General features: G+C 36.1%; 3 long non-coding RNA genes across 3 annotated transcripts; 2 read left to right on the top strand and 1 right to left on the bottom strand.

Moving 5' to 3' along the window:
- The first annotated feature begins 8,353 nt into the window (after positions 1–8,353).
- On the top strand, positions 8,354–9,805 carry LOC147542637 (uncharacterized). The gene is made up of 2 exons (XR_015223619.1): positions 8,354–8,671; positions 9,322–9,805. It is a non-coding gene; the product is annotated as an uncharacterized LOC147542637 (long non-coding RNA).
- A 387-nt stretch (positions 9,806–10,192) lies between these two features.
- On the bottom strand, positions 10,193–11,893 carry LOC147542638 (uncharacterized). Its single transcript, XR_015224379.1, has 2 exons — positions 11,559–11,893; positions 10,193–10,643 (listed from the first exon to the last, which is right to left on the bottom strand). It is a non-coding gene; the product is annotated as an uncharacterized LOC147542638 (long non-coding RNA).
- Positions 11,894–15,134: 3,241 nt separating this feature from the next.
- LOC147542639 (uncharacterized) lies at positions 15,135–15,674 on the top strand. The gene is made up of 3 exons (XR_015223931.1): positions 15,135–15,335; positions 15,445–15,538; positions 15,628–15,674. It is a non-coding gene; the product is annotated as an uncharacterized LOC147542639 (long non-coding RNA).
- The last annotated feature ends 8,718 nt before the right edge of the window (positions 15,675–24,392 follow it).

Below are 24,392 nucleotides of genomic sequence, written 5' to 3' on the forward strand. Positions count from 1 at the left end.
AAAGTATGGAAAGGTATCGTAAAGTACCTGTACTTTATATTCTGTTATAAGAATAAGTGTGGATAATCACAAAGATCAAGAATTGTACGGACAGATGATTCTGATCTGCAAAAAAACAAAAATAGAAGAGGATTTAACGTAGATCTGAAGAAATATAGAATGAACATTAAAAGGAGATATAACATACTAAAATTGAACAAATCATTAAATAAGAAATAAACATCAAAGATCTTAAAGAGTTATGAAAGTTTTAGAGAGAGAAAATATAAATCTTCCATTCGAAGCTAGTTAAGATGGAAACAGATCTTATGTAGTTGGAACACAAATGTAAGATGTTCAATAATAGAGCATCGTAATCTGATAATAGAAAAAAAGAATCATCATTAGATCTTAACAATGGTGTTAATACAAAACTGAAAATTTTAAACCTTATAAAAGATGAATGATTTTCGAGCAATCTAATGAAGATGAAAGAAAAGTTATGAGATTAATGTAGGTTTAACAACTAACTTCGAGCTTAAGAGAGAGGAAATAAAGAAATTTCCGTTACAGAATATAATGAAGCTAAGATTACTTTGAATAGAAATGTGATTGGAGAGAGAATGAGGGAGATAAAAAAGGAAAAGAGATATGCTACGATTTTTATGGTTAATTGGTTACATTAGATAAGGAAGGTTATATTCGGTATTAAGAAAGATTAAGTATTATAGAGATTTGTGTTTTCTCTCTAGATGGATCCAAATGGACTAGATATCCATTTAGATTATTATTTTGGTTTTCAATCTCTTTATTGGATTAGAGAGGACTAAAAGTCCTATTAGGGGCCGTTTTTTGAGCTATAAACTCAAAAATTCTTTATCTTTTCTGCTATCCTTACATTAAAGTAGCTCCCTTTGTGTTCCGTTTGGTTTATATTTATCAGTTAAGCTTATTTATTGAAGAAAATATGACGATATTTATAAATTCGTAGATCAAATACACATCAACGGTATGTATGTCGAACTCTCTATCTCCCCATCCTATATCTATCTAAAATCTCTTGTATAAGGTAAAATAACTCTTTTTCGCTCTATAAATTATTTTTCGATTACAAATAAGTTAGTGTTTTAATAATAAAAAAATATATTTAATTAATAATCTTATTAATAAAATAATATCATATTTGAATCCTTAATATAGTTTATAAATTGACATTTATGTAACATTACGCTTATAGTCCAATTAATAAATTATTTTATTAATTATATTATAATATATAAAGTTTAAAATAATATGAGTAATTATCAATAAGGTCATGTTCTAATTTTTTATGTTGTAAGAAAAGTTAAGAAGACATTAGGAATGAGATATTCTATCTAAGATTAGAAGAGGTTTGTTGGTCAGGTGAGCTTTAATTTAATTTACTTTTTTTTTTGTGAAAAAAGAATTACATTTAACTATTTTCTATATTATTTTGACCTACGTAGTAAAAACCCCTTTTGTTTTATTTTAGAGTTAAATTTTTTCATTTAGTATAGAGATTAACACCAAACACAAATCATTATTCACGTCTTAATATTAACATCTTTATTACTTTATTAATTGTAAATCTATTAAATTACTTTTTATTATAAACTTGTAAAATTTAATAATTTAAATTTAATATATAATATGCCAAATAGATAAAATACAAATACATTATACTATATTAAAAATATAAATATATTATTTATCTCAATTTATAGAAATTAATTATATTAACTATCAATTAAAATACAAATTAATAATATTATTTATATATTATAATATATAAATGATTTTTTGACCTAATTTACCATTTTCCCAAAACTAAAAGTAAAATAGGGTCAGATCGCCAGCTATCCTTGCATTGAAACAGAATTCCCCTTATATTCAGTTTGTTTTGTATCGAAAAACGTTATGTATGTAATATAACTCTCTGATTTTATATTAAGTGCTACAATACGCTTCTCAAAAGGCGATTTGTTAGCAATTTTCAAAGGATCGAAAAACTTATTTTTCTTTAATTCATTCGTAGAGATAAATTTTTTTTTCTCAACTAAAGTTCGTAAATTATCTACCATGTGATTTTCATCCTTACCACTTCCTCCAACTGTGAAGGTTTTGTCATAACAAAACATCGCTTGGTAGTTAAAATATGCTTGATTAGACGAGGAATTTGATTATATTGCTTGTTTATAGTGATGTTTAAAATGTTGCGCCAGGCCAAGTTAGGCTCGTTTCTTTTTTTTCCTCTTTTGTCTTTTTTAATTTATTTATAACAATCCACCGATTATATTTGTTATTTAACAAGTTTTATGATTGGTATCTTTATGTTCTAGATTTTTAATTCATATATTTTTTTCGTATTTTTCAGATAAGTTGTCAGAAATAATATTAGGCCAGTTTTTTCAAAATTAATATAAATTGTTAGGTAAGTTTTGGATTTTAAATTTGTATTAGTTTGTTGTTCCACTTCCGTACAAAAATTTAGGCAAGTTTTTTAAAATCAATACGATAATTTCTTAGGTAAGATACAGATTTTTTTAATTGGTAATTTTTGGGTAATTTTAGATAATAGGCCACAATGGAATATTTTAGATAGATCCGGCCGTGCATTTGATGAAAAGTCGTGGTCAAGGAGTAAACCAGCTAAGGTACTCACAGAGTATCGGAAGTCTGATGTACTTAATGAATTATACACGTCCAGACATAGCCTATTCTGTTAGTAAATTGAGTAGGTTTACTAGCAATCCAAGTAAAGAACATTGAACGGCAATAGTAAGGGTACTCAGGTATTTGAGACAGACTAAAGAGTATGGGCTATTATATACCAAATATCAAGAAGTATTAGAGGGATATGCGGGTGCCAACTGGATCTCAGATACTGATGATACCAAGTCAACCAGTGGATACGTATTCACACTGGGTGGGGCTGCCATATCATGGAAATCCTCAAAGCAAACATATATAGCTCGATCGACAATGGATTCAAAATTCATTGCTCTAGATAAAGCAATAGAAGAGGCAGAGTGGTTGTGACACTTCTTGGAGGATATTCCTATATGGACTAAGCTGGTGCCTGCAATAAATATACACTACGATAATAAGGCAGCTATTGCAAGAGCACATAGTAAAATGTATAACGGTAAGTCACGACACATTCGTCGACGACATAACACCGTTAAGCAATTACTCTCAGAAGGAGTCATAAAAGTAGATTATGTCAAATCTAAGGATAACCTAGCGGATCCATTTACAAAAGGGTAGAGAGTTAGTAATTGCTTCATCAAGGGGAATGGGACTTTGCGTAAAGTACATGAGTAAAGTCATAACGGAAACCCAACCTATGTGACTGGAGATCTCAAGATGTAGGTTCAACGGGAAAACTGAAGTTATATACTGACTCAAACGGAACACTGAAAGAGATTTATCTCTTACCCATTCCTAGGATGACATTAGTGTTGTCTGCAATGAGAGATTACGCGTTAAGCTTTTAATGAATCCGAAAACTTAGAACTTGAGTCTAACGTGAGGTATAGCAGAATACCTTATTACGGATGACCTATATGTGTGCGAACCGATGTCGGTTCTATGACAAGATCGTAATGACCGACTTCTCTAGAGCACACATGAAAACCAGGTTGTTCAGGGCCGAAATGAACGCAACCGAGAACTTTTGAAAGTAAGGAACTAGTTGTGTGATAGTTACTCGTTGGTTTACAACTCATGGGACCCAGTTCAAGACATAGTTCACTAAGGTCTTGGTAAACCCGATGGCTATCCACTACGGAAGATTCAAAGCCGCAAGATATCTATCCCGATGCAGCGAAGTTCCGCCTCTAACCTCTGTCAGTGTCAGTGTGTCAATCTAGTAAGTCTGCATGATAGGAAATCTCGAATATCATTCATGTGGGGGATTGTTGGAATCGGAGCCGATTTCAGATTGGTTCAAGTCGTCAAACTCGTAAATGAAGCAAGCCATTGCGTTTGCCTCGTCGAGCTCTTAAGTTTAGAGCCAAGAATCACTTAAAACCGATTCCGGATGAATGAGATATTCAAGTTTGAAGTTTGGACGGAAAATGGTTAAGTTAGGGACCAAATGGCAATAAGGAAATGTTGGTTTGAGGGTTATTTGCGCAAGGAGCGCTGGTTCAGATCTAACGACGCTTGTTGAGTCCGCGCAGATCCAAAGTATGGCGTTAAGCCCGTGTCGGGCATGGGGTGGGACATCTCCCGAACTCCATCTAACGGCCACCGAGATTAATCTGGTGGGCCAAAATCGGGCGCGCCTAAGAAGATCTAACGGAGGGCGTTCCTTCCGAGCTTTTGAGCAAGATCTAACGGTTCAAATCTCAACCGACAGGATCTGTTGCTAAAGAAGTGACCCGTCACTTTACTTTCTTAACAAATGTGCCCCTTAACCAACAGAAGTGTCCCAAATGCATGTGTCTATTCGAAACCTATTTATAGGACCCAAATGAACTCCAAATTTAATTCTGTTTTTTCCAGAGCATCAAGCATTATTAGAAGTTCATTTTAGAGAGTTTAAGAAGATCATTTGATAGAGTATTCAAGGATTTTCATAAGAAGGAAGTCCGGTCCATTCGCATTAAGTTAGAGGTTAGTATACTTTCAAGTTCGACTGTTTTCTGATTCGAAGTACCATTGAATCGAAAGGTAATCGTTGTATCCTGGGAGACAAACACCGCTAACTGTTTCGTACTATACAGGGCGTCAATTGTCTTAAGGGAAGAGAAATACCTCGTCTCGATTAAAAATCTTCTTCTTCTTATCCTCCGATTTTTCTTTTTCTTTTTAGTCTATCTGATTTCTTAATCAAAGACATTCTGATTTTTTAAATCAGAAGTTTGTTGATTTTTAAGTAATAAATCAGTAAACACAGAAGGAATACAATTTCTCTTTCCGATCTTAAATCGATAGTGAGATTCGACTACGAATTATCTAATCTGGATAACAGACATTATCGGTTAGAAATACGAAAGAAATTGAGTTGTTCTATTCCTTAGTTTTTCTCCATTATTTTGGAAAGAAAGTGTTTTTGATTGATTTACAAATAAAATCAAAGTATTAACCAGTTTCACCACTGATTCGGTCATAGACTCGTTGAGCCAAGTCGTTGAATCGGTATACCGAACCAACAGAAGATGAAGACGAAAGAAGAGATAAAAAGAAAAAAATCAGCCCCAAGAATAGCATTGCCTTTAACCAAACTTAGTCATGATGAATTGACCAAGTCAAGCTTGCAAAATACGTTGTCTTTAACAATAGAGGGCATTGCCTATAAAATCTCCCAATTTAAAAACTTTTGATTCTTTCTTTAAGTTTGGTTGTAGGTAAAGAATTCAGAAAGAAAGTCGTAGTCCAAAAAGAGTATAATTATTCATAATAAAATTTATCTGTAAAATCACTAAAATTCGTCTGCAACACCTCATCCAGATTGAGAAAAAAATAAAAAAACAAAAATATTTAGAAGTACATAAATTATCAAATTTGTTATGAATACTTAAAAGTTTTTGTATGAAAACCTAAGATGGATTGGGCGGAGCCGGGAGCATATCTAACTGGCTTTAATTGAACGCAGACTAACTGTTGGCTCGGGGCCAGACTCAAAATCAAGTCTAGCTCGAGCTAGCTTGGGCCGTCTACCGTATGGGGCGAGGGACGGCCCATGCCTTGTTAGAAGTATCTAACATATGGAAGACTAACTAATGATTATGATCAACGAGGGTTGTTGGGCTTTAGGTCATAGTTTAGTTTGGTTATAGGCCCGTTCTTTGTAAGAACTTGAATTCGGCAGTTTTGTGCTTATTACCAGGCCCGTGCCTGACCCAGTGCGGGCTGGGCGCCCGCACTGGGCCCCCCAAACTATGGGGCCCATAAAAAAATTAGGGCTAACTTGTTTATGCATGGGCATCTTTTAATAGGGTTTTAAATGGGGTTAAAATTTTCTGCAGAACAACAACCTCTCTTCAACTCATATCTCTCTAAATTCTTATCTAAAATTTCTGGCAATCTAAATCCCTAGCAGATCTTTTCATAGTCTTCCATTTGCTTTCTTCAATCTCCACCGAATCTTACTATGCATAAATATTTTAGAGAGAGAAATAGGAGGGTTAGAGAAAAAGTAAGAAGAGGAATAAGATAGAGTGATTGATTAGTGTTTCCTATTTAATTCTTTTATGTATGGATATGGATGATAAGAGTTTAGTTTTAGACAAGAGAAATCAGTTGGTGCTTGCATATTAGCATATATACTAATCAATTTGATTTAGAAGAACAGAGATGCAAATCTAGGTGATTGGTTAGGGTTTTTTTAATTCTTTTCTGTTTAGTGTTGGAAGATAATGATTCTATTTGAATCAATAGAGGTTAAATCATCTTTTTATCACTTTTGATGAAGAATACTAGGAAGGTGTAGATCTAGTGACTGGTTAGTGTTTTTTTATCTTCTGTGTGTGCTGTTGGCTGAGAATGGTTTAATCCATACTGTTCATGATCTCTTGAAACCCAAATCTCAATTTTGAGAAGAAACCTTAACATTCAAAAGGCACCAAACAAAAGTTCAATAACTGAATCAGTTTATATAGGCACTCCATAATTTTCCTACAAGCTATCAAACATCGACTTAAAGAATCTAAATTGTGAAAAAGACTATTTTTTCCCATCACAAAATTACGATTTTCACACCATATATTTTCACACGAACAAAGGATCCTAAATTCTAAATTTTGTATTACCTAAATCCCTTTAGATTAGAAAAAATGGAGGAAAAAATGTTAGTGAGTATTGTCATTTCAGATTCTTAAAAAAAAAATAATGTTATTTGATGAACAATTCTTTTTTCACATTTGATATAAAAGGCCCCAACTGGAATTTGGCACTGGGCCTCCAAATTCTCAGGCACGGCCCTGCTTATTACATCTTTGATGTATCAAAGCTAATGTTGACTATCGTAGATCGTAGTCAATTTCCAAAAAAAAAAAATCAACGAAGTATTGGACATTTGTGTTTGTTGGTGGCTAAATGTTTGGGTGAACTTTTCCCATTGTAGCCCAAGGGTGCCCGTCTCATGCTCCTAGTAGTCCCCCAACTTCCTTTCATGTTTAGGATGGGACATTGGACTCTTGGAAGTAACTTTGCATTGATGCCTTGCTTGTGTGGACATAGAAAACCTCCTCTGATTTAATTAAAATGTCAGGATTATAATCTGTCTAACCACAGGGAGAGAGAGAGAGACGATCGATGACTTTCTAACTTGTAATTACGCAAACGTAAGCCCCACTGGGAATCTAACAACTCAACACATTATAACTAAAGACACTGTTTTAACTAGTGGTGCTCAACACATTAATAAATGTAAGTCAGATTCTTCTCTCATTTATAATGTAAGAGATTTATTATATGACTTACATTTGCACGTGAACTTTGATCAGATTTTGATGTAATTTGAACATCAAAAACAATCAATGAAAAGTAAATGAGATAGAGTGAGAGAAGAATCTGCTCGGAATCATGTAAAGACAAATAGAACTTGACACAAACGTCAATGCCAATATTGAATAACCAAAAATAAATAAACGTAAAAGAAGGCCACATTTGTACAAATCAAAGTTGGTAGAAGTAGTAAATGATGAGCAATATATAGTAAAATTGACAGCATTTACGATTCTATCTGTTTATTTCAAATTTTATCTTTTTCATAAGAAACTATATAACTACATATAAATAGACTACCATCCCAACCAAAACATTTCATAGCTTAAACATATATCCTCCCTTTCTAAAAAAAAAAAAACATATAACCTCCCAACAACAAACAACAAAAATGAGTCCTTCAAAAAAAAGACAACAACAGCGACCTACTATTGCAGCACTTGTCGACGAATGTTAGAGGAGGTTTCTACCGTGGAAGAAATGGAATTACATCAGATGAAGCACCACGGCCAGAAGAAAAAGATAGATTCCAAAACCAAAGAAGAGCCCGATAATTATGGGAGAGGAGGAAAAAAAACAAAAGGTGGAAAGAAAAATGACGGGAGCGGATCATCCTCCGCAGCCACTTAAGTCTCTTCTCTCTCTCTTTTACATAGTGTAACTAGTTGGAGTAAATAAATTAAGGGTAGATCTTGTAGAGCACTTGTGGACTACTAAAGATCGCAACGACTAGCAGAACTATTATCGTTATTTTACTTATTTATCTGTATTTCGATTATGTGTTTGTGAGGGAGTTATTATGTATTTGGTTTTCAATCAATGAAGTGTTATTTAAAAAAAACATCTATATAACAACAAAAATGATCAAAAATGATGCTATGCCCGGCCGGAATCCCGGCCGGCCGAGTTGGCAGTCCAACCGGGCATAGCATCCTGACGTGTCAGGAGGGAGAGGGTGATTTTTGGGTATTTAGCTTTGAGTCCCTCACGTTTTGTACTTTCGAGTTGAGGACAACCCATAACAAAACACGGGATGAAGATTTCATTTACAACAGCTAAGGCAAAACCGAGTGAGCTAGGGCAAATTGCGATTTCTCCCCTCTTCCCCCTCTTCAAATCGATTTTAACTCGGTTTCAACTCAATTTGCATCATCTAAAGCTTTATCAGGTTCCCATCCCCTTCTTCACTCGATTCCAGCCATCATTACTTCATCGGGTAAGGTTAAAATCATCTTCTTTGTGAACCAAGTATTCACTCATTATTTGATTACAAGTAGTACATCTGTAAGGTTATATATGGTCTGAAATTTATATTATATATGTTCTGAAAATTTTGATTATCGCGATTTGTCCTAGCTTTTGGGTTTTTCCCTAAATTGCTAATATGTTCTGAAATTTAGATTATATATATGTTTTGAAAATTTGGTTATATGTTCTGAAATATTGAGTATAGTTCTCCTATTGTTCCTTATCATCTACTATCCTTGCTCTTTCTCTTTTCATTTTAAACTTAAATGTTTGTCATTGTGGCTCCATGCCCCTTTTTATTGATCAACATAATGTTTGTCATTTGTCATTTGCTGCTATGAAAAGCTCATCGTCATGTTAAGACACACCATTAGTAAAATATCTTTGTCTCAATTCTTGATTAAGTTGCAATGTGATCTATAATTTATTTCTAGTTCTCTCAATTCTATATCTTAAAAAAAAGAATCTGCTTGAAGTGTACAGTAGTGTTTGGCTGTTTGTTGTTTTCTATGTTATAAGTCCTCTGAAATTTGTGAACTTCGTATGATTTTTCCCTAAATTGATGTCTGGATGTCTGATTTGATGAATTTATAATGTCCAATGCTTATGTTGTCGCAGGAATGTGTGATGAGAAGGTTTGAAGAAGATATTTATGATTGTTGCCCAAAGTCATCTTATGATTGAAGGTTCGAAGAAGATATTTATGATTGTGATTTTATAATGTCCAATACTTATGTTGTCGCAGGAATGTGTGATGAGAAGGTGACGGTGAGAATTTGAAACGACGTAGAACTCCTGGTTGTCATTCGATCGAGGAATCTTATGGGGTCTTGGAGATGTGACGAAGAACATGAAGCCTGTTATGTGGAGGAATGTTATCTAATTTGAAATTTGTATGTTGAACAACTAGAATCGTTGCAGCCTTTGTACGATCTTTTTTTTTTGAGAAAGAGTTAGAAAATGTTATGAAGGCCCAAACATGGATAAATGTTGTATAATTTGAGTTCCTGTTGTATCACATATTTCCGTTAAAAGTGTTTCACTTAATTACAGTTGTTCCCGAATTGAAATGAAATGGTGTTGTCGTTTGCTTGTTAGTTAATGTTGGATTCAAGAGATGCTAACCCTTTCTTGCAGTACTTGTTGCATCCTAACATAGTAAAAGACTGAAACTAATTGATGTTGTTATGGTTGTTGTGGTTAGTAATGATGATGGTGATGATGAAGAAGATGAAAGTGAAGATGGAGAGAAAAATTTGGGGTTTTCTTCTTGTTTTCTTCTTTTGAGATGAATATGATATAAAAGTAAATTAGTTTGGATATATTTCCAAGGTGTTTCATTTACTTACTTTTGAGAAATTTGAAGTTTGTTTATTGATCATAATGGGATTGATTATATTGGTTGAATGCTTCAAACCTTGGCAAAAGGAGATTAGAAATCAGTAGGTTGATGAAACTATTTTAAGAACTTCATAACAAAACATAGTGATGAGATGAAAAAGAAGATTTTTGATTAATAAAGACGTTCATTTACAAAACCCCCAAGAAACGAATGAAAAAGAACACTTGGAGCTTGTTATCTCATATTTCATGAATTAGAAGCGAAACTAGTAGATAACATTTATACAAAGATAACACTTGGAGCTTGTCATCTCATTTTTCTGGAGACTGCTTTACATCGAGACTCCGACTTTCTCATTCTTACGCGCTTCATCTAAGTTGGGTAGAAGACAATTGGTTTCTGGCCTTTACCTTCATCCGCGAAGACATCTTCTTTTGTCCGAACTCCGATGGCTAATCTAGCAGCATAATCTGCTCGTAATGCTGTTGTTTCAATGTCAAGTGCTTGCTGTGCACTTGTAAACTAAGAAAAATGTGCACCTTTAGCCGAAGATCAAGCAGTCGGATCATCTCTCTCAAGGCATCTTACATGTCGAAACCTAAAACACAAACATAGTAGTCAACACTAAATAAGAGTTACAGAAAATAAGAAAAGTATAGTATGTGTGTTGGTGACTACCACACATATGATAATATTAGTAAACTAAATAAACAAAAACATATTAAGAGTTATTAACTTAATAAGAGGAAAGGTAAATAAATTACCATCCTAGGTTCCGGTGTATAGTATGTGTGTTGGTGACTATCACCAAGCGAACTCTCTTGTGTATCCAACACGGGAACAAGAGAATTAGCACAAAATTAAGTTCTAGAAATGATTCATCATCAATAGATTACTCTATATCTTCTTCTTCATCAGAAAATATTAGTGGGTTGATTATATATGGAAGATCTTTAGCTATAATTTGCACTTCTATTTTCTGGTATTTGATGGATTTCATCAAGGGTCATGAAGAAAATATGAACAATTTGAGGAGTTCATCAATGAATATTAAGAAGAAGATAAGCAAAAAAGAGTTTATAAGGTCTAAAAGTGAACAGAAGATTAATAGTAATATTAATCATGATTCATGGATTTTCATGATCTTGTTTAAAGAGTAATTAATTAATTATAGGTTGATGTTTGAATTTGTGAAATTCTATGGGTCTTTGTTTTTCTTCTTTTCAAAATTTGAACATAACTAGACACAAATTTTGTTTCTTCCTAAAGAACACCATTAGTGTGATCAAAACCCTAACACTAGTTCTACTTCAACTACTATAATCAACAGTGTTTTTCATCAAGACTAATTAGTACTAATAATGGGGTTTACAATCAGTTTCTTCCATATGGAGATCAAAACCCTAACACTAGTTCTACTTCAACAACTATAAATAATCCTTCTTTTATGGGTTAGCAAAGAGAAAGAGGTAACAGAGATAAATAAAGATAGAAGAAGAGATTAGAATCTTACCTAGTCTGATGAAAGAGGGCAGAATGAAGAACCCTACCTTTTGCTCCCAAATTTCCTCTTTCTCGGCAAAATCGATTTTGCCCTAGCTTTTGAATTTCAGGAATTTTGGAATCGAGTGAAGAAGCAAAATCGAGTGCTTTTGAACTAAAAATCACAACTCAAAAGAGGAAAGGAAGAGGGGAGCAAAATCGATTTGAGACAACTTTGGGAGCAAAATCGATTTGAGACAACTTTGGGAGCAAAATCGATTTGGAAGAATTCGATTTTGCCCTAGCTTTAGCTGTTGGAAGAAGAGAATCCCGTGTTTTGGTGAAAATAGATAATGTCCTCAACTCAACAGGCTGCAAACTTGAGGGACCTATTTGTAAAATTCCGAAAAACTACCGTATCTCTCATTCCATGTCATGATGCTATGCCCGGTTGGACTGCCAACTCGGCTGGCCGGGATTCAGGCCGGGATTCAACCGGGCATAGCATCGTTTTTGAAAAATGATAGGGGAACCGACACTTTGGGCAGACCCTGGGCAGATGCTGACATGGCGTAGCCACGCCAGCCAACTTGCCCAGCTGGTCTGCGTTTTTTTGTTTCCTACATATTTTTACAGTTTAGTCCCTCTTTTTGGAAGTCTTACATCTCACCCCCTTTAGTAGGAATTAATCTGGACCTTTGAGTTGATCAACGGTTCAGATGTTAATCACCCGAAACCCCTAAATTTTGGACAGTTGAACCCAAAGGTCTCTCTTCTTCCTCTTTTCATCGATAAAAACCAGTTTTTCCCAAAACCACTATTACAACTTAGGTTTTCAAATCTCTTTTACAGATCGATATCTAGAGAGAGGTGATCGAAGGTTTCAAAACGAGGATCTTGAGGGCGCTCGAAGGTTTCTTCACTTCATCTCACTAACCAAATCAAGCCATCTTGATGAATAACCACACCACTGAAATTTTAGTGAAATGCTGGTTTGTTACTTTAGGGATTCAAATCGAGCAATCTTGAGTATATTGTATTGATGCTTCAAGCTCTGAATTTTTTTTATTACTTCAGGGTTTCTGTTTAATCCTTATTTAGGTTTGTTATAGACTTATGTGTGGCTGGAATTTTGTTGCTTGTTTACCAGTAAGGAACTCAATACTCTTTTCCTAAGAAGTAGTTGTGCCATAAAATATACTACTGTTTACTGTAGTCTTACAGAATCCTATAGGATTAGGTTAATTTTTGCTCAAATTATAGGTTTCTGTATGCTCCATTGCTTGGATTAGTGTTTTTGTTATAATTATACAATTGGGTTAATTCCGTTTTGGTCCCCGATTTGTGACCAACTGGCCGTTTTGGTCCCGAATTGTGTCCAGCAGTTCGTTTTGGCCCAAAAAAATTCCTAAATGGCCCCAAATTTTTTCAACCTCCCAATTCTACCCCCATGGCATTTCTGTAATTATTTTTTTTTCTTTTTCTTTGTCCACCTCATCTAACCATTACCACATCACTCTGTCCACCTCACCCTTCTTCTCCGACGAAAAGTTGCTGGCCGGAATAAAAAATTCCGGCCGGCCACCTTTACCAAAAAAAAAAAATCTTCATCTTCTTCATTTCTCTCTCTTCTTCATCTCTTTTTTTTCTCTCTCTCTTCTTCTCTTTCTTCATTTCTCTTTCTCCCTTCGCCGGAAACCAGACCGAGATCTAGTTTCTACAACCAGATCCCGGTCTGGTTTCCGACCAGACCTTGAAGGTCTGGTTTCCGGCGAAGGGGCGGATTATAGAGAGAGAGAAGGGTTAGAGAGAGAGGGGTTAGAGAGAGAGAGGTAAAGAAAGAAGAAGAAGAAGAGAGAGAAAGAAAAGAGATGAAGAAGAGAGAGAAATGAAGAAGATGAAGATTTTTTTTTTGTAAAGGTGGCCGGCCGGAATTTTTTATTCCGGCCGGCAACTTTTCGCCGGAGAAGAAGGGTGAGGTGGACAGAGTGATGTGGTAATGGTTAGATGAGGTGGACAAAGAAAAAGAAAAAGAAAAAAAAAATAATTACAGAAATGCCATGGGGGTAGAATTGGGAGGTTGAAAAAATTTGGGGCCATTTAGGAATTTTTTGGGGCCAAAACGAACTGCCGGACACAATTCGGGGCCAAAACGGTCAGTTGGTCACAAATCGGGGGCCAAAACGGAATTAACCCTATACAATTCATACCCTTCTTAGATTACTGTTCAACTAAATTTTGAATGCAAGAAGTTCTTAAGTATTATTGGTTTTATCTTCTCAGCCCAACTATGGATCTTCTTAGTGACAAGGATGGATGAGCTTCAATCTTCATATCTCTTCATTGTTCATTATCCATTTAGTCATAGCAAAACATATGAAATGGTTAGTATATAGTTTACATTGATTGACATTGTCGATAGCACTATTGTATGAGCTTGTTTTTTTTTTTTTGTTGAACTTATTGTATGAGCTTGTTGATATTGCTATGACAAAGAATGAATGATAGATGGAAGGAAAAGATAATTTGTTTGTGGTGAAGCTTTTGAAGTTATTTCTTGCGAAAACAAGCAAGAATTTGGATTGATGGTTTGTCAAGTGTCTGAATGCAGTATACTTTTTTTTTCCTTCTTTACATAAATATGTTACTCTTTTATTATCATCCTTTGAATATAATAGTGATTTTTTGTGTAGAGATGTAATGTCGAGATATTGATGAGCTACCTACTTATAATTATGAACTTTTGAAAGAAGCTTCTACAAGCGAAGATGACGTAATCACACTCACCTCGGAAAAAATGTCCAAGTTTGAGTTGGAACCTCTGAAGGCATTGATGTATCCGAAAATAGGATGTGATTACTTCAAGACACAATTTAAAAAAATTGCCGAGATGAAGTTAAAAATGCATAAACAATAAATTTGTTAGTTTAGTAGTTTAAAAGTTAGTGTTATGTAATATCAGTTTAGTAGTTTAAAAAATAATGTTATGTAATAGCAGACTCATGTTATGTACTGTAATGTTAAGGTTGTATAATTTTAATTGTCTTTCTACTTAAAACTGCAGGTTAAGTAATATCTGATTACATGTATTATAGTGGATCATGTAATTTGTCATTAGTAAGCCAATGCAAGAGAAATAGATGCTCTTAACGATTCCTTGGTAGAGGATCTGTAAACCAATGCAAGAGGCATTGATGCACACCAAGCACTTGGACACAACTCCTTGCACCACTGAGTTAAGAAGAGAGATCTTGGGGTTCAACCAGGGGTGGGAATCGGGCGGGCGCGGACGGGCTCGGGCTACAATGAGCCGGACTCGGGCGGATCGGGCTCGGATAAGCCGAACCCGCAGTAGGGAGTCGGGCGGATCGGGCCGGACCAAACACTTAACCCAAAGTGTCGGTTCCCCTATCAGTTTTGATATAACAATTCACCTGGGTTTTTTTGCCATGTCATAAGTTGGCTCTATAAATCTTAACCCTCTATGTTTAGTTGTTAAATTGGGTCCCTCAATCAAAAACACTACAATTAATCTAACGACCTATAACTTTAGCTTTTCTTTCGCCTGGTTATCACCCTAATCACACGTTCAACTCTCAACTTCCCCATGATTTTTTTTTTTTTTCTGAGAAACACACGTTCCCTCCTTAACTATCTTCTCTCCTGACGTGCCATTCACCATGATCTCTCCTCCATGATCTCTCCTCCATGTCTCCATTAAATTAAACTCACTGAAATTGAAGAACCTGGTCCAAATTGTTTCCAAAGTCGAGTGGAGTTGGAGTTCTCCGTCTTTCTCAATTGGAAGGTAAGTAACCATTCTTCTAAAACCCTATATGTATGTGCTTGATTGTTGTTCCTTTTCATTACTGGGAACTGTAGTTTTTATTAGATGTATTGATTGTTATGTAATGTAGAAGTTCAGGAATAAGAAGCTTCAGAAAACACAGTTTTTAGGAAGCTTAATAAGTTGAGGGAGCTTAAGAAAACACAGTTTTATCTCAATTTGTGGTATGGAAGTAATTCTACTTCATGCACACTACATGTTTGCATAAATGTTCCAAGGAAATTAAAATTAAAATTTGTATTTTCCCATGTAGGAATAAGAAGCTTAAGAAAACAGAATTTTTCGGATCATCAATTGAAGAATCAAGTAAGTCTCATACTGACTTTTGCCATAATATCTACTACCATTCCTTTAGGCAGGACTCTATATCGTACAGACAATTTGGTATGGAAGTACTTCTACATGTCTTTACCATAGGTAAAGATAATAATTTGTCTAGCCTCATCAGTCCATCAACCTAACTTATAAGTCTGAAATAATTAAAGATAAATTTCCGATTAGATTTCAATGTGAATAGAAATTAGGTATACATGCCACCCTAGGAAATCCCATTTTCTGTAAACCTCTCTGTTAAACATGGCCATTATGGGACAAAATTAGAACTTGAAATTTCATGTGCGCCCATGACTTTTATGGGAACAAAATCGAAAAGAATATTATTCTTCGAAGTATTTGACTTTATTCACCAAAAAAATGGCTTTGACAGAAACGTGTAGGCATCAAAACCCTTCAATACTTCTCCTAGACTGGTAAAAAAAATTACCTTCTCTAAAATCATTGTTAGTTTAGTTTTATAATGAGGTATACACTAGAGAAATATTTAAGGTGAAATACCCGAAACGTGTTGATAATCAAAGATTAAGAAGTGCGGAAGGGGGGTTTTATACTATGCTGTAACCATTGAAATGAAAACCTTATTAGGAGATTTTGAAGAATTCAGAATAGGATATCTAACTCCCTGGTCTTATATCCGTAAAATAAAAAACAAACGAGATAAGAATATTAGTACATCTTGCCCCTTCTTTTATAAGGCTTGAAGTTCCTCGCCTTAACCATGACACTTTGCATAATCATTGTGCACTGGAACACGAGTCGGCGTTTAAAGTTAAGGTAGTGTTTGATTTGATGCTTTAGGTGTAATTGTGATATGGTACTTGCAGGGACTTGGTGGAAGGCCTGGCTTTGGGTGTGGAGGATGTGGCTTCAGTGGTGGCTCTAGTCTTGAATAGTGGGGTTTAGTCATTTGTGAACCACGTGGTTCGCGCAGTTCAATTTATCAACAAGCTGACTACAAAAACTTAGACTATTGATTTTGTACCTTCTTGTGGAGATTTGACACGGGTCAGAGGTTTATCAGTCTGTTTAATTTTCAATATGGTTGCTCAAACAACTTATTCCATCTTGCTTATAACAGACATGACTTTTAGTATACCTCAGCCTTGATCTTTGTTATGGTTGCTCAAACAACTTTTTCAATCGTGCTTTCTTCATTTGGGTGCTTCTAAACGCACCGGGCTAAAAGGTTATTAGCATCCGGAAATTTTATTGACTCGGGGCAATGGTCATTGACTCGAGTTCTCTATAAGCACCGGTTTTTAATGTGGGTGATGTTCACCTTCGTTTGCTTCTTCCATGTTCTTCCAAAGCAAAAGGAATTCCAATGAGTTAATGAGTCGATCTAAAATTCACCATTCAGACATGTCAGCGCAAGTATAGATATTCTAAGTTGTCTCGAATCTAACCTGATCTCCCTTGAGGAATAGAGTAATTTTTGTTCCTCTTCCCAGTAGTTCACAATTAACCATAAGGAGACTAAAATCCAAGACTAAAAAAAAAATATGAGTTTTCTTGATGAATTTACACCTGATTTCGTCGTTCCACTCCACTATCTATAATGAAAGAGTTATGTTAACTTTATCGGGTAGAATTGCTTTCACCAGTCAAGCTTTCATATCAGACGTGGAAGTTGATTGATCTCAGCTCGGAATGCAAATGTCTCAGCATCTCCTTTCATCTTAACGTCCACCATTAACCTCTGCAACAAAATTCAACCCTCAATACTGAAAACACAAATAGAAGATTGCAAATTCGAATTAACGCAATCGAAGATTTTGATTTTGTTTAAGGAAATTTGATTGAAGATGGTGAATGAAGTAGGATTTTATATTCCCCTTTGGTGTTAAAATAATGTATTTTGCAAGCTTGATTTAGTCAATTCCTTCTGACCAATTTTTTTGAATGGTTTGGCGTGTCTCGAATACTTGACCAGGGTGGAAGTTGACCGACAAATCTACGGCCTAACAACTTTAATTAAAAAAATATTCTTCTTCTTCCTCTCTACATTCTCTCTGGTTTTGTCTCACTCTATTATCTCTCTCTTTCGTCTATCTCAATGAAACTAGATGAAATCTGGTTTCATACAAGAACTCGTCTGGTTTCGTTTCCAGACCAGAGTTTCAAAGTTTGGTCCGTGAATTTTCAGACAAAACTAAACCTGATTTCATCTGAAATCGAACATTTCTGACGAAGGAGCTCTATCCCCTTCGCCGGAGATACAAGGTAGAGAGTAGAGAAAAGTAAAGGAAGCAAGAAGAAGAAGAAAGAAAGAAAATAAATTAAGTCGTCCGTCGACAATGACCCGACAATTGACGCCGTTAGGTCAAACATTGGCTGAAACCTTGTGTCCTAAATACATATTGCACTTAACAACTTTGGGTATCGGGAATAAAATCTCCCTTTATAGTTTAAATGAGTAAGTTTTGGCATCAAGGAACGATTAGGTATTGAACTGTGATCTGGACATCCCTTTAGTACCACCCATTTTTATTTCTCAAATATAATCCGCTTAATAATGTAGAGAAGTAGTTCGGAACAGTTAAATATTTACTACTTCACTATACTTCCATAAAATACTTTTTTTCCTTCTAACTTTTATCTTAACTTTATACAGTTTCTTACTTGATGAGTTGATAATGTTTATTTCTAATTAAGAATTAGTGATTTATGTTACAACACTTTTAACCGTTGTAGAACTACAAGAAATATTTTGGAGAGCGATACTGACGAAGAAATGTTAGTTGTAAAAAGCTTTGCAAATAGTTCTTCAGAGCTCTCTAAATACTAGCGTCCATAACAATTTTATGATCTATTTAGATTTTGGTGGAGCATACTTTCTCTCGAGAGAGAATTCTGGTGGGGTACTCCAGAATCTTCGGATTTCGATATGAAGAAATTACTCGACATGCTTGAAGTTGTAGATTTCTTTTTCTACTGGCTTCTACTGGTGTGGTTTGAAGTATTTTAGGTTTTTAAGTAGTGGATCCGGTTAAGGTTGTGTTTTGACGGTTGCTCACCAATAGACCCTCTGTTTCTTTCGAGTGTTCGAGGGTTTGGTCTCAAGTTGGCTTGGAGACTACTACTTGAGAGAAGTTTTATGTCACGGTTTTGATATCAACCGTGAAAGTTTCAAGTTGGAGGGTGCTCAATGTTATATATTTCTGTTAATCACTCTGATGTAGTGGTGCTCAAAAGGCTGAAATAGAACGGTCCAGGCCGGGTTGCGGGCCGGGCCCAAGCAACCCGGGCTGGACTAACCCCGGGTCGGGCCGGTCCCGGGTTGGCTAAACCTATGGCCCAGCCCGGGACCGTGACTTGATCCAGGCCAGGCCTATCCGGGTCGGGCCGGGCCAAACCCGAGTTTGACCAGGCTAATCTGTTTTTTTTTCTTCTTTTTTTCCTGTTTTTTAATATGAAGCTCAATTAAAACTTAACTGATCCTAAAAGTAAATTAAAAAGAAATATTACAAATATAAAACTATTTGTAATAGAACTTCCTTAAAAGAAAATAAGACTTATCACGTAGTATTAAAGTAATGACTATTTACCTAAAAAAATCGAAGTTACCTAAAGTAAATTTAAACAAAATGAAATTTACTTAAAAAATTTATAGTATTTACTAAAAATTTCTTCTCTTACTCGAAAAGAAAAGATTTTCTAGAACTTACACAAAAATGGTTTAATGAAACTTACCTATATTCTTTGTATATTCTCTAACTTAAAAGGAAAAGATTTTCTAAACTTACATAAGGATATATTAACATAAATATAAATATTTCTTTCCAACTCAACAAGTTACCTAAATTTATTTTTAGATAATATTTTTTAAAGCTTACCTAGAATTTCTTCTCCAACTTAAGTTTGTTATATTTTCTAGGGAGAATTTGACATACACCCCCACTATTATATGAATATTAGGACTACACCCCCACTTTTTGAAAACTTTTGATATACACCCCCACCTGGACGGAAACCGTCAACTCAGAGTTAAGTTGGGTGTGTGTGAAACACACGCGCCAACCATGACGATTTTACCCTTTTGTAGATGTTGAAATATTTTGAGCGATTTTGACATACACCCCCACTATTATATGAACTTTTGGACTACACCCCATTTTTTGAAAAAACAAAAATTTTCAATTTGTCCTCCAACGATCATCTTTTACCTTTTTTCTTATAAACTTATTTATCTTAGACAAGCTAAAAGATCAAAGCGAAAGAACTTATTTATCTTATATGTCAAATAAGATAAATAAGTTCCTCCCATATAAGATAAATTAGTTCTTTCGCTTTGACCTTTTAGCTTGTCTAAGATAAATAAATTTATAAGACAAAAGGTAAAAGATGATCGTTGGAGGCCAAATTGAAAAATTTTGTTTTTTTCAAAAAATGGGGGTGTAGTCCAAAAATTCATATAATAATGGGGGTGTATGTCAAAACCGCTCAAAATATTTCAACAACTACAAAAGGGTAAAATCGTCATGGTTGGCGCGTGTGTTTCGCACACACCCAACTTAACTATGAGTTGTCGGTTTCCGTCCAAGTGGGGGTGTATATCAAAAGTTTTGAAAAAGTGGGAGTGTAGTCCTAATATTCATATAATAGTGGGGGTGTATGTCAAATTCTCCCTATTTTCTAAATAGGATATAAATGATTAGGAGGAATATAAATATTTAAAGAAAGAAAAATAGAAAAAGAAAAAAAAAATAAGTTGTCGGGTTCAACTCGGGCTTTTTCGTGCCTGGCGCCTAGCCCGTCGGGCCCAAAATAGAGGCCCAGCTCGAGTCCGGGACAAAATCCGGGTTGACCAGGGCTGTTTTCCGTACGGGCCTGTACGGAACGGGCCGGTCTTGGGCCCAATCCGGGCCGACCCGACCTTTTGAGCACCTCTACTCTGATTTTGTAACTTTATTTCTCTTTATGTAAACTTTGTTATATAAATAATACGATATTTACAGCTCAAAAAAAGAAAAGAAAATTATGATACCCAAAATCTAATGTGCGATTTCATCATCATCATCGTACCGAAAATCGAGATTCAGGTTGACTGTATCAGAAGTCAATGTTACGTTATCACCACTATTGGGGGCTTTTTTGTAAATCATCCCTAGCTAGATCTTTTTTTATTTGAATTTGTCAACGGGTTAAAGTGCCCGACACTTACAATAGAATAACTTTAAAATAAAGAATGAAGGACAATTAAATAACTACAAAAAAACTAACTAGTAGCTAATTATATCGAACTCTAATCACGCCTCGTTTGTCTTCTCTCAATATCTTCTTGAGATCCTCCGGCATTTCTGGTGGTAACATTTCTAGTATGTCCGTATTTGGTTTCATCTTCGATAGAAAGTCCGCTGCTTGGTTGGTCTCACGGAACACATGTACAATAGAGCACTCCTCTAACCTTTCCCAAAGTGAAATGATCTCATGGTAGATGCGTAAGGCTCTCCAAGGTGGTTTAATTTCTCTGTTCGACAGAATGGTAACCGTGAGTGACGAGTCAGAGGCAATTTTAACTCGCCTAAAGCCAAACTTGATTGCTAATTGCAATCCCAACTTTACTCCTTGCATCTCATGCATTAGCACCGATTTGCTCTCTGTTTTTGCTGCTGCAGCCACAATTGTATCTCCTTGCGAATCTCGTAAAACAGCTCCGAATCCCCCTAGTAGCTCATTGAATGCCCCATCGGTGTTTATAAGAATCTGGCCAGTGGGTGGCCCGTGCCATTTACAAGTCGTGGGTGCTTTTATAGGTACCACTATATCTAAATTCCAGCGGTCTAAGATGAGTTGGGACACCGTTGCTGAACTGGGTTTTATCTTCCACGCCGACACCTTGATTTTAACGTCACTAACTACCACCTGGAGAACAGATTGTGATAGCCGTTTACCCCTCTGAAATACTCGAGAATTCCTCTCTGCCCATATGTGATATATGTATGCTGCAAAGACCAGTCTCCCTAGTCGGCTGAGTATAGAATTGTCTTGAAACGTTGCAATACACCAGCTGATTTCATCATCCCATATACCCGTATGATTTCGATAAATACCGAGCATAGAAAGTAACTCTGACCAGATTGTGAGAGAGTAAACACATTGAAAAAATAGGTGGTTGTCCGTTTCACTAGCTTGCATACATAACGGGCATATGTCATCCACTTCTAATCCCCATTCACGCAATTTTGTTTTTGTTTTTAATCCACGTTTCATTGCGATCCAGGAAATGAATGAGTGTTTAGGAATACCATCCGAGCACCACACTAGGTCTGCCCAGGGGACTTGGTTCTTCTTTTTCCGGATGAAGTTATATGTGTCTTTAACCGTATAATCACCGGAGGTGGAAATCTTCCACACCACTGTGTCTTCCCCTAAGCCTCCAACCTCCACCTCATTCAGCGTATCAAATAACTCACCAAGAACAGGATGAATTCCAGTCGGACGGACCCAGTTACCATTACTTAAGAAATCAGAAACTAGTGCATCTTCCCTTAAATTTGAAGCAAATCTAACATAAATCTCGAAAGGAGGTGTTAACGGACCTGTTGGGTGCCACACATCCCTCCAAAAGTAGGTATGTCGTCCATCGTGTATTAGATATTGAACCATATTTGTCGCCAACTCTCTACTGCCAAGGATCCTTCGCCAACACCAAGAACAATTCGATGGAATCTTCATGGTCCAGAAATTTTGACCCCTAATCAAGTTGCGTCTAACCCATTTGACCCATAAGGTGTTCTTCTCGCTAACAAGATCCCAGACATGTCTAAGATTCATGGCTAAAGTCATCGTTTCAATATCGCGAAGCCCTAAGCCACCTTCATTCTTCGGGAGACATATATCACACCAATTAACAGCTGGTCTATTACTTCCCTCCTCAAGCCCTTTCCAGAGAAACCGGCTGAAAATTCGATTGATTTCTTTATATACTCTTTTTGGTAGTACAAAAACCGATGACCAGAAAACCACCATGCTTCCCAAAACGGTTTTAATAAGAAGAAGTCTTCCCGCATAAGATAGAAAACGCACCTTCCAAGATTGAACTCTGATTTGAATCTGATTTATAAGTGGAATACAGTCTTTATATGCAAGGCGTGATGCAAGCAGAGGTAGCCCTAGATACCTCACCGGGAGGACGCCTAGTTGGAACCCGAGTACTGACTTAACAACCCCAATCTGGTCTGAGTTCATTCCTGCACAATAAATTGAACTTTTCTGCTCATTAACCGCTAGACCAGTACCTTTGAATAACTTGCTCACTGCTGTTTTTAGTGCTTGAGCTGAGCCAACATCCCCTCTTGTAAAAACCAAGAGGTCATCTGCGAAGCAAAGATGTGTCACAATCGGGTCTCGACACCGAGGATGGAGTTTAAAAGTACCATTCTGTCTTTCCTGTTGAAGTAGGACTGAGAAGACCTCCATTACCATAACAAATAGATATGGTGAAAGCGGACAACCCTGTCTTAAACCCTTCTTGCCCTCGAAATAACCATGTGCGCCTCCATTAACCATAACCGAAAATCGAGAGGTAGACACACATTCTGTTATCCATCCAATGAACCGGTCTGGGAGGCCAAACTTCTTGAGAATTTTAAATAGTGCTGACCATCTGACAGTGTCGTAGGCCTTTCGAAGGTCTATTTTGACTGCACACCTATCCAGACCCTGTGCTTTACCATAATCTCGTACTAGTTCATGTGCCAACATTATGTTATCTTGTATTAGACGCCCGGATAAGAAAGCTGATTGATTTTCGCTGATAAGTGAGGCAGCATACACTTTCAGCCTATTTGCTAATATCTTCGTAATACATTTATATAAGACATTACAGCATGAGATTGGCCTGAAATCACTCAGAGAAGATGGATTAGTAACCTTAGGAATCAAGGAAATAAGGGTTGAGTTTACCCTCCTTAGCAAGCGTCCCGAGCGGAAGAAACACTGAACGGCTCGTGTGAAGTCATCTCCCACTATCTCCCAGAGAGAATTGAAAAATAGTGAAGAGAACCCATCTGGTCCTGGTGCCTTATCCGACCCAATGGCAGAGAGAGCTGCTACAATTTCATCACGGGTAACCTGACGTTCAAGTGAAGGTGCTGAATTTGAACTGAGGGTATGTGGAAATTCGAAGCTCATGAGTATTTCATCCTCTTCTTCATGTGGAGAGTCTGTGCCAAGAAGACCTGTGAAATAGTCAACAAAACATGTGGGAATAACATCTACATCAGAAATCTCAGTGCCATTCTCTAACACTATTTTTGTGATGCTATTTCGTGATTTTCTCTCTTTAATGGAGCTGTGAAAGAAACGAGTATTTTGATCATCTAAAGTCAACCATTTAACTCTGGATTGTTGCTTTCGCATAGAAATTTCAGCAGACATCTTTGACACATACTCCTGAACTGAACGCCTTTCGTTTCGTCTCAATATCGGGTTCATTGGGTCTGCGAAGAGCTGCTCCTGGTCCTCATGCATTTTTTTCCTAGCCGAGTCCACTTGGTTGGCTAGATTTGCAAACCTCGACCCTTTCCACTGTATAATTCTGCCTTTGACCGCCTTTAGTTTAGTAACCAACTGGTGCATCGGATTTCCCTGCACCTGGATAGACCAAGGTAAAAGATGATCGTTGGAGGCCAAATTGAAAAATTTTGTTTTTTTCAAAAAATGGGGGTGTAGTCCAAA

Source organism: Eschscholzia californica, unplaced genomic scaffold (assembly GCF_041429995.1).
Source record: "Eschscholzia californica isolate CP2 unplaced genomic scaffold, dmEscCali1.0.p SCAF_4, whole genome shotgun sequence".
In the NCBI taxonomy this organism is placed as follows: domain Eukaryota; kingdom Viridiplantae; phylum Streptophyta; class Magnoliopsida; order Ranunculales; family Papaveraceae; genus Eschscholzia; species Eschscholzia californica.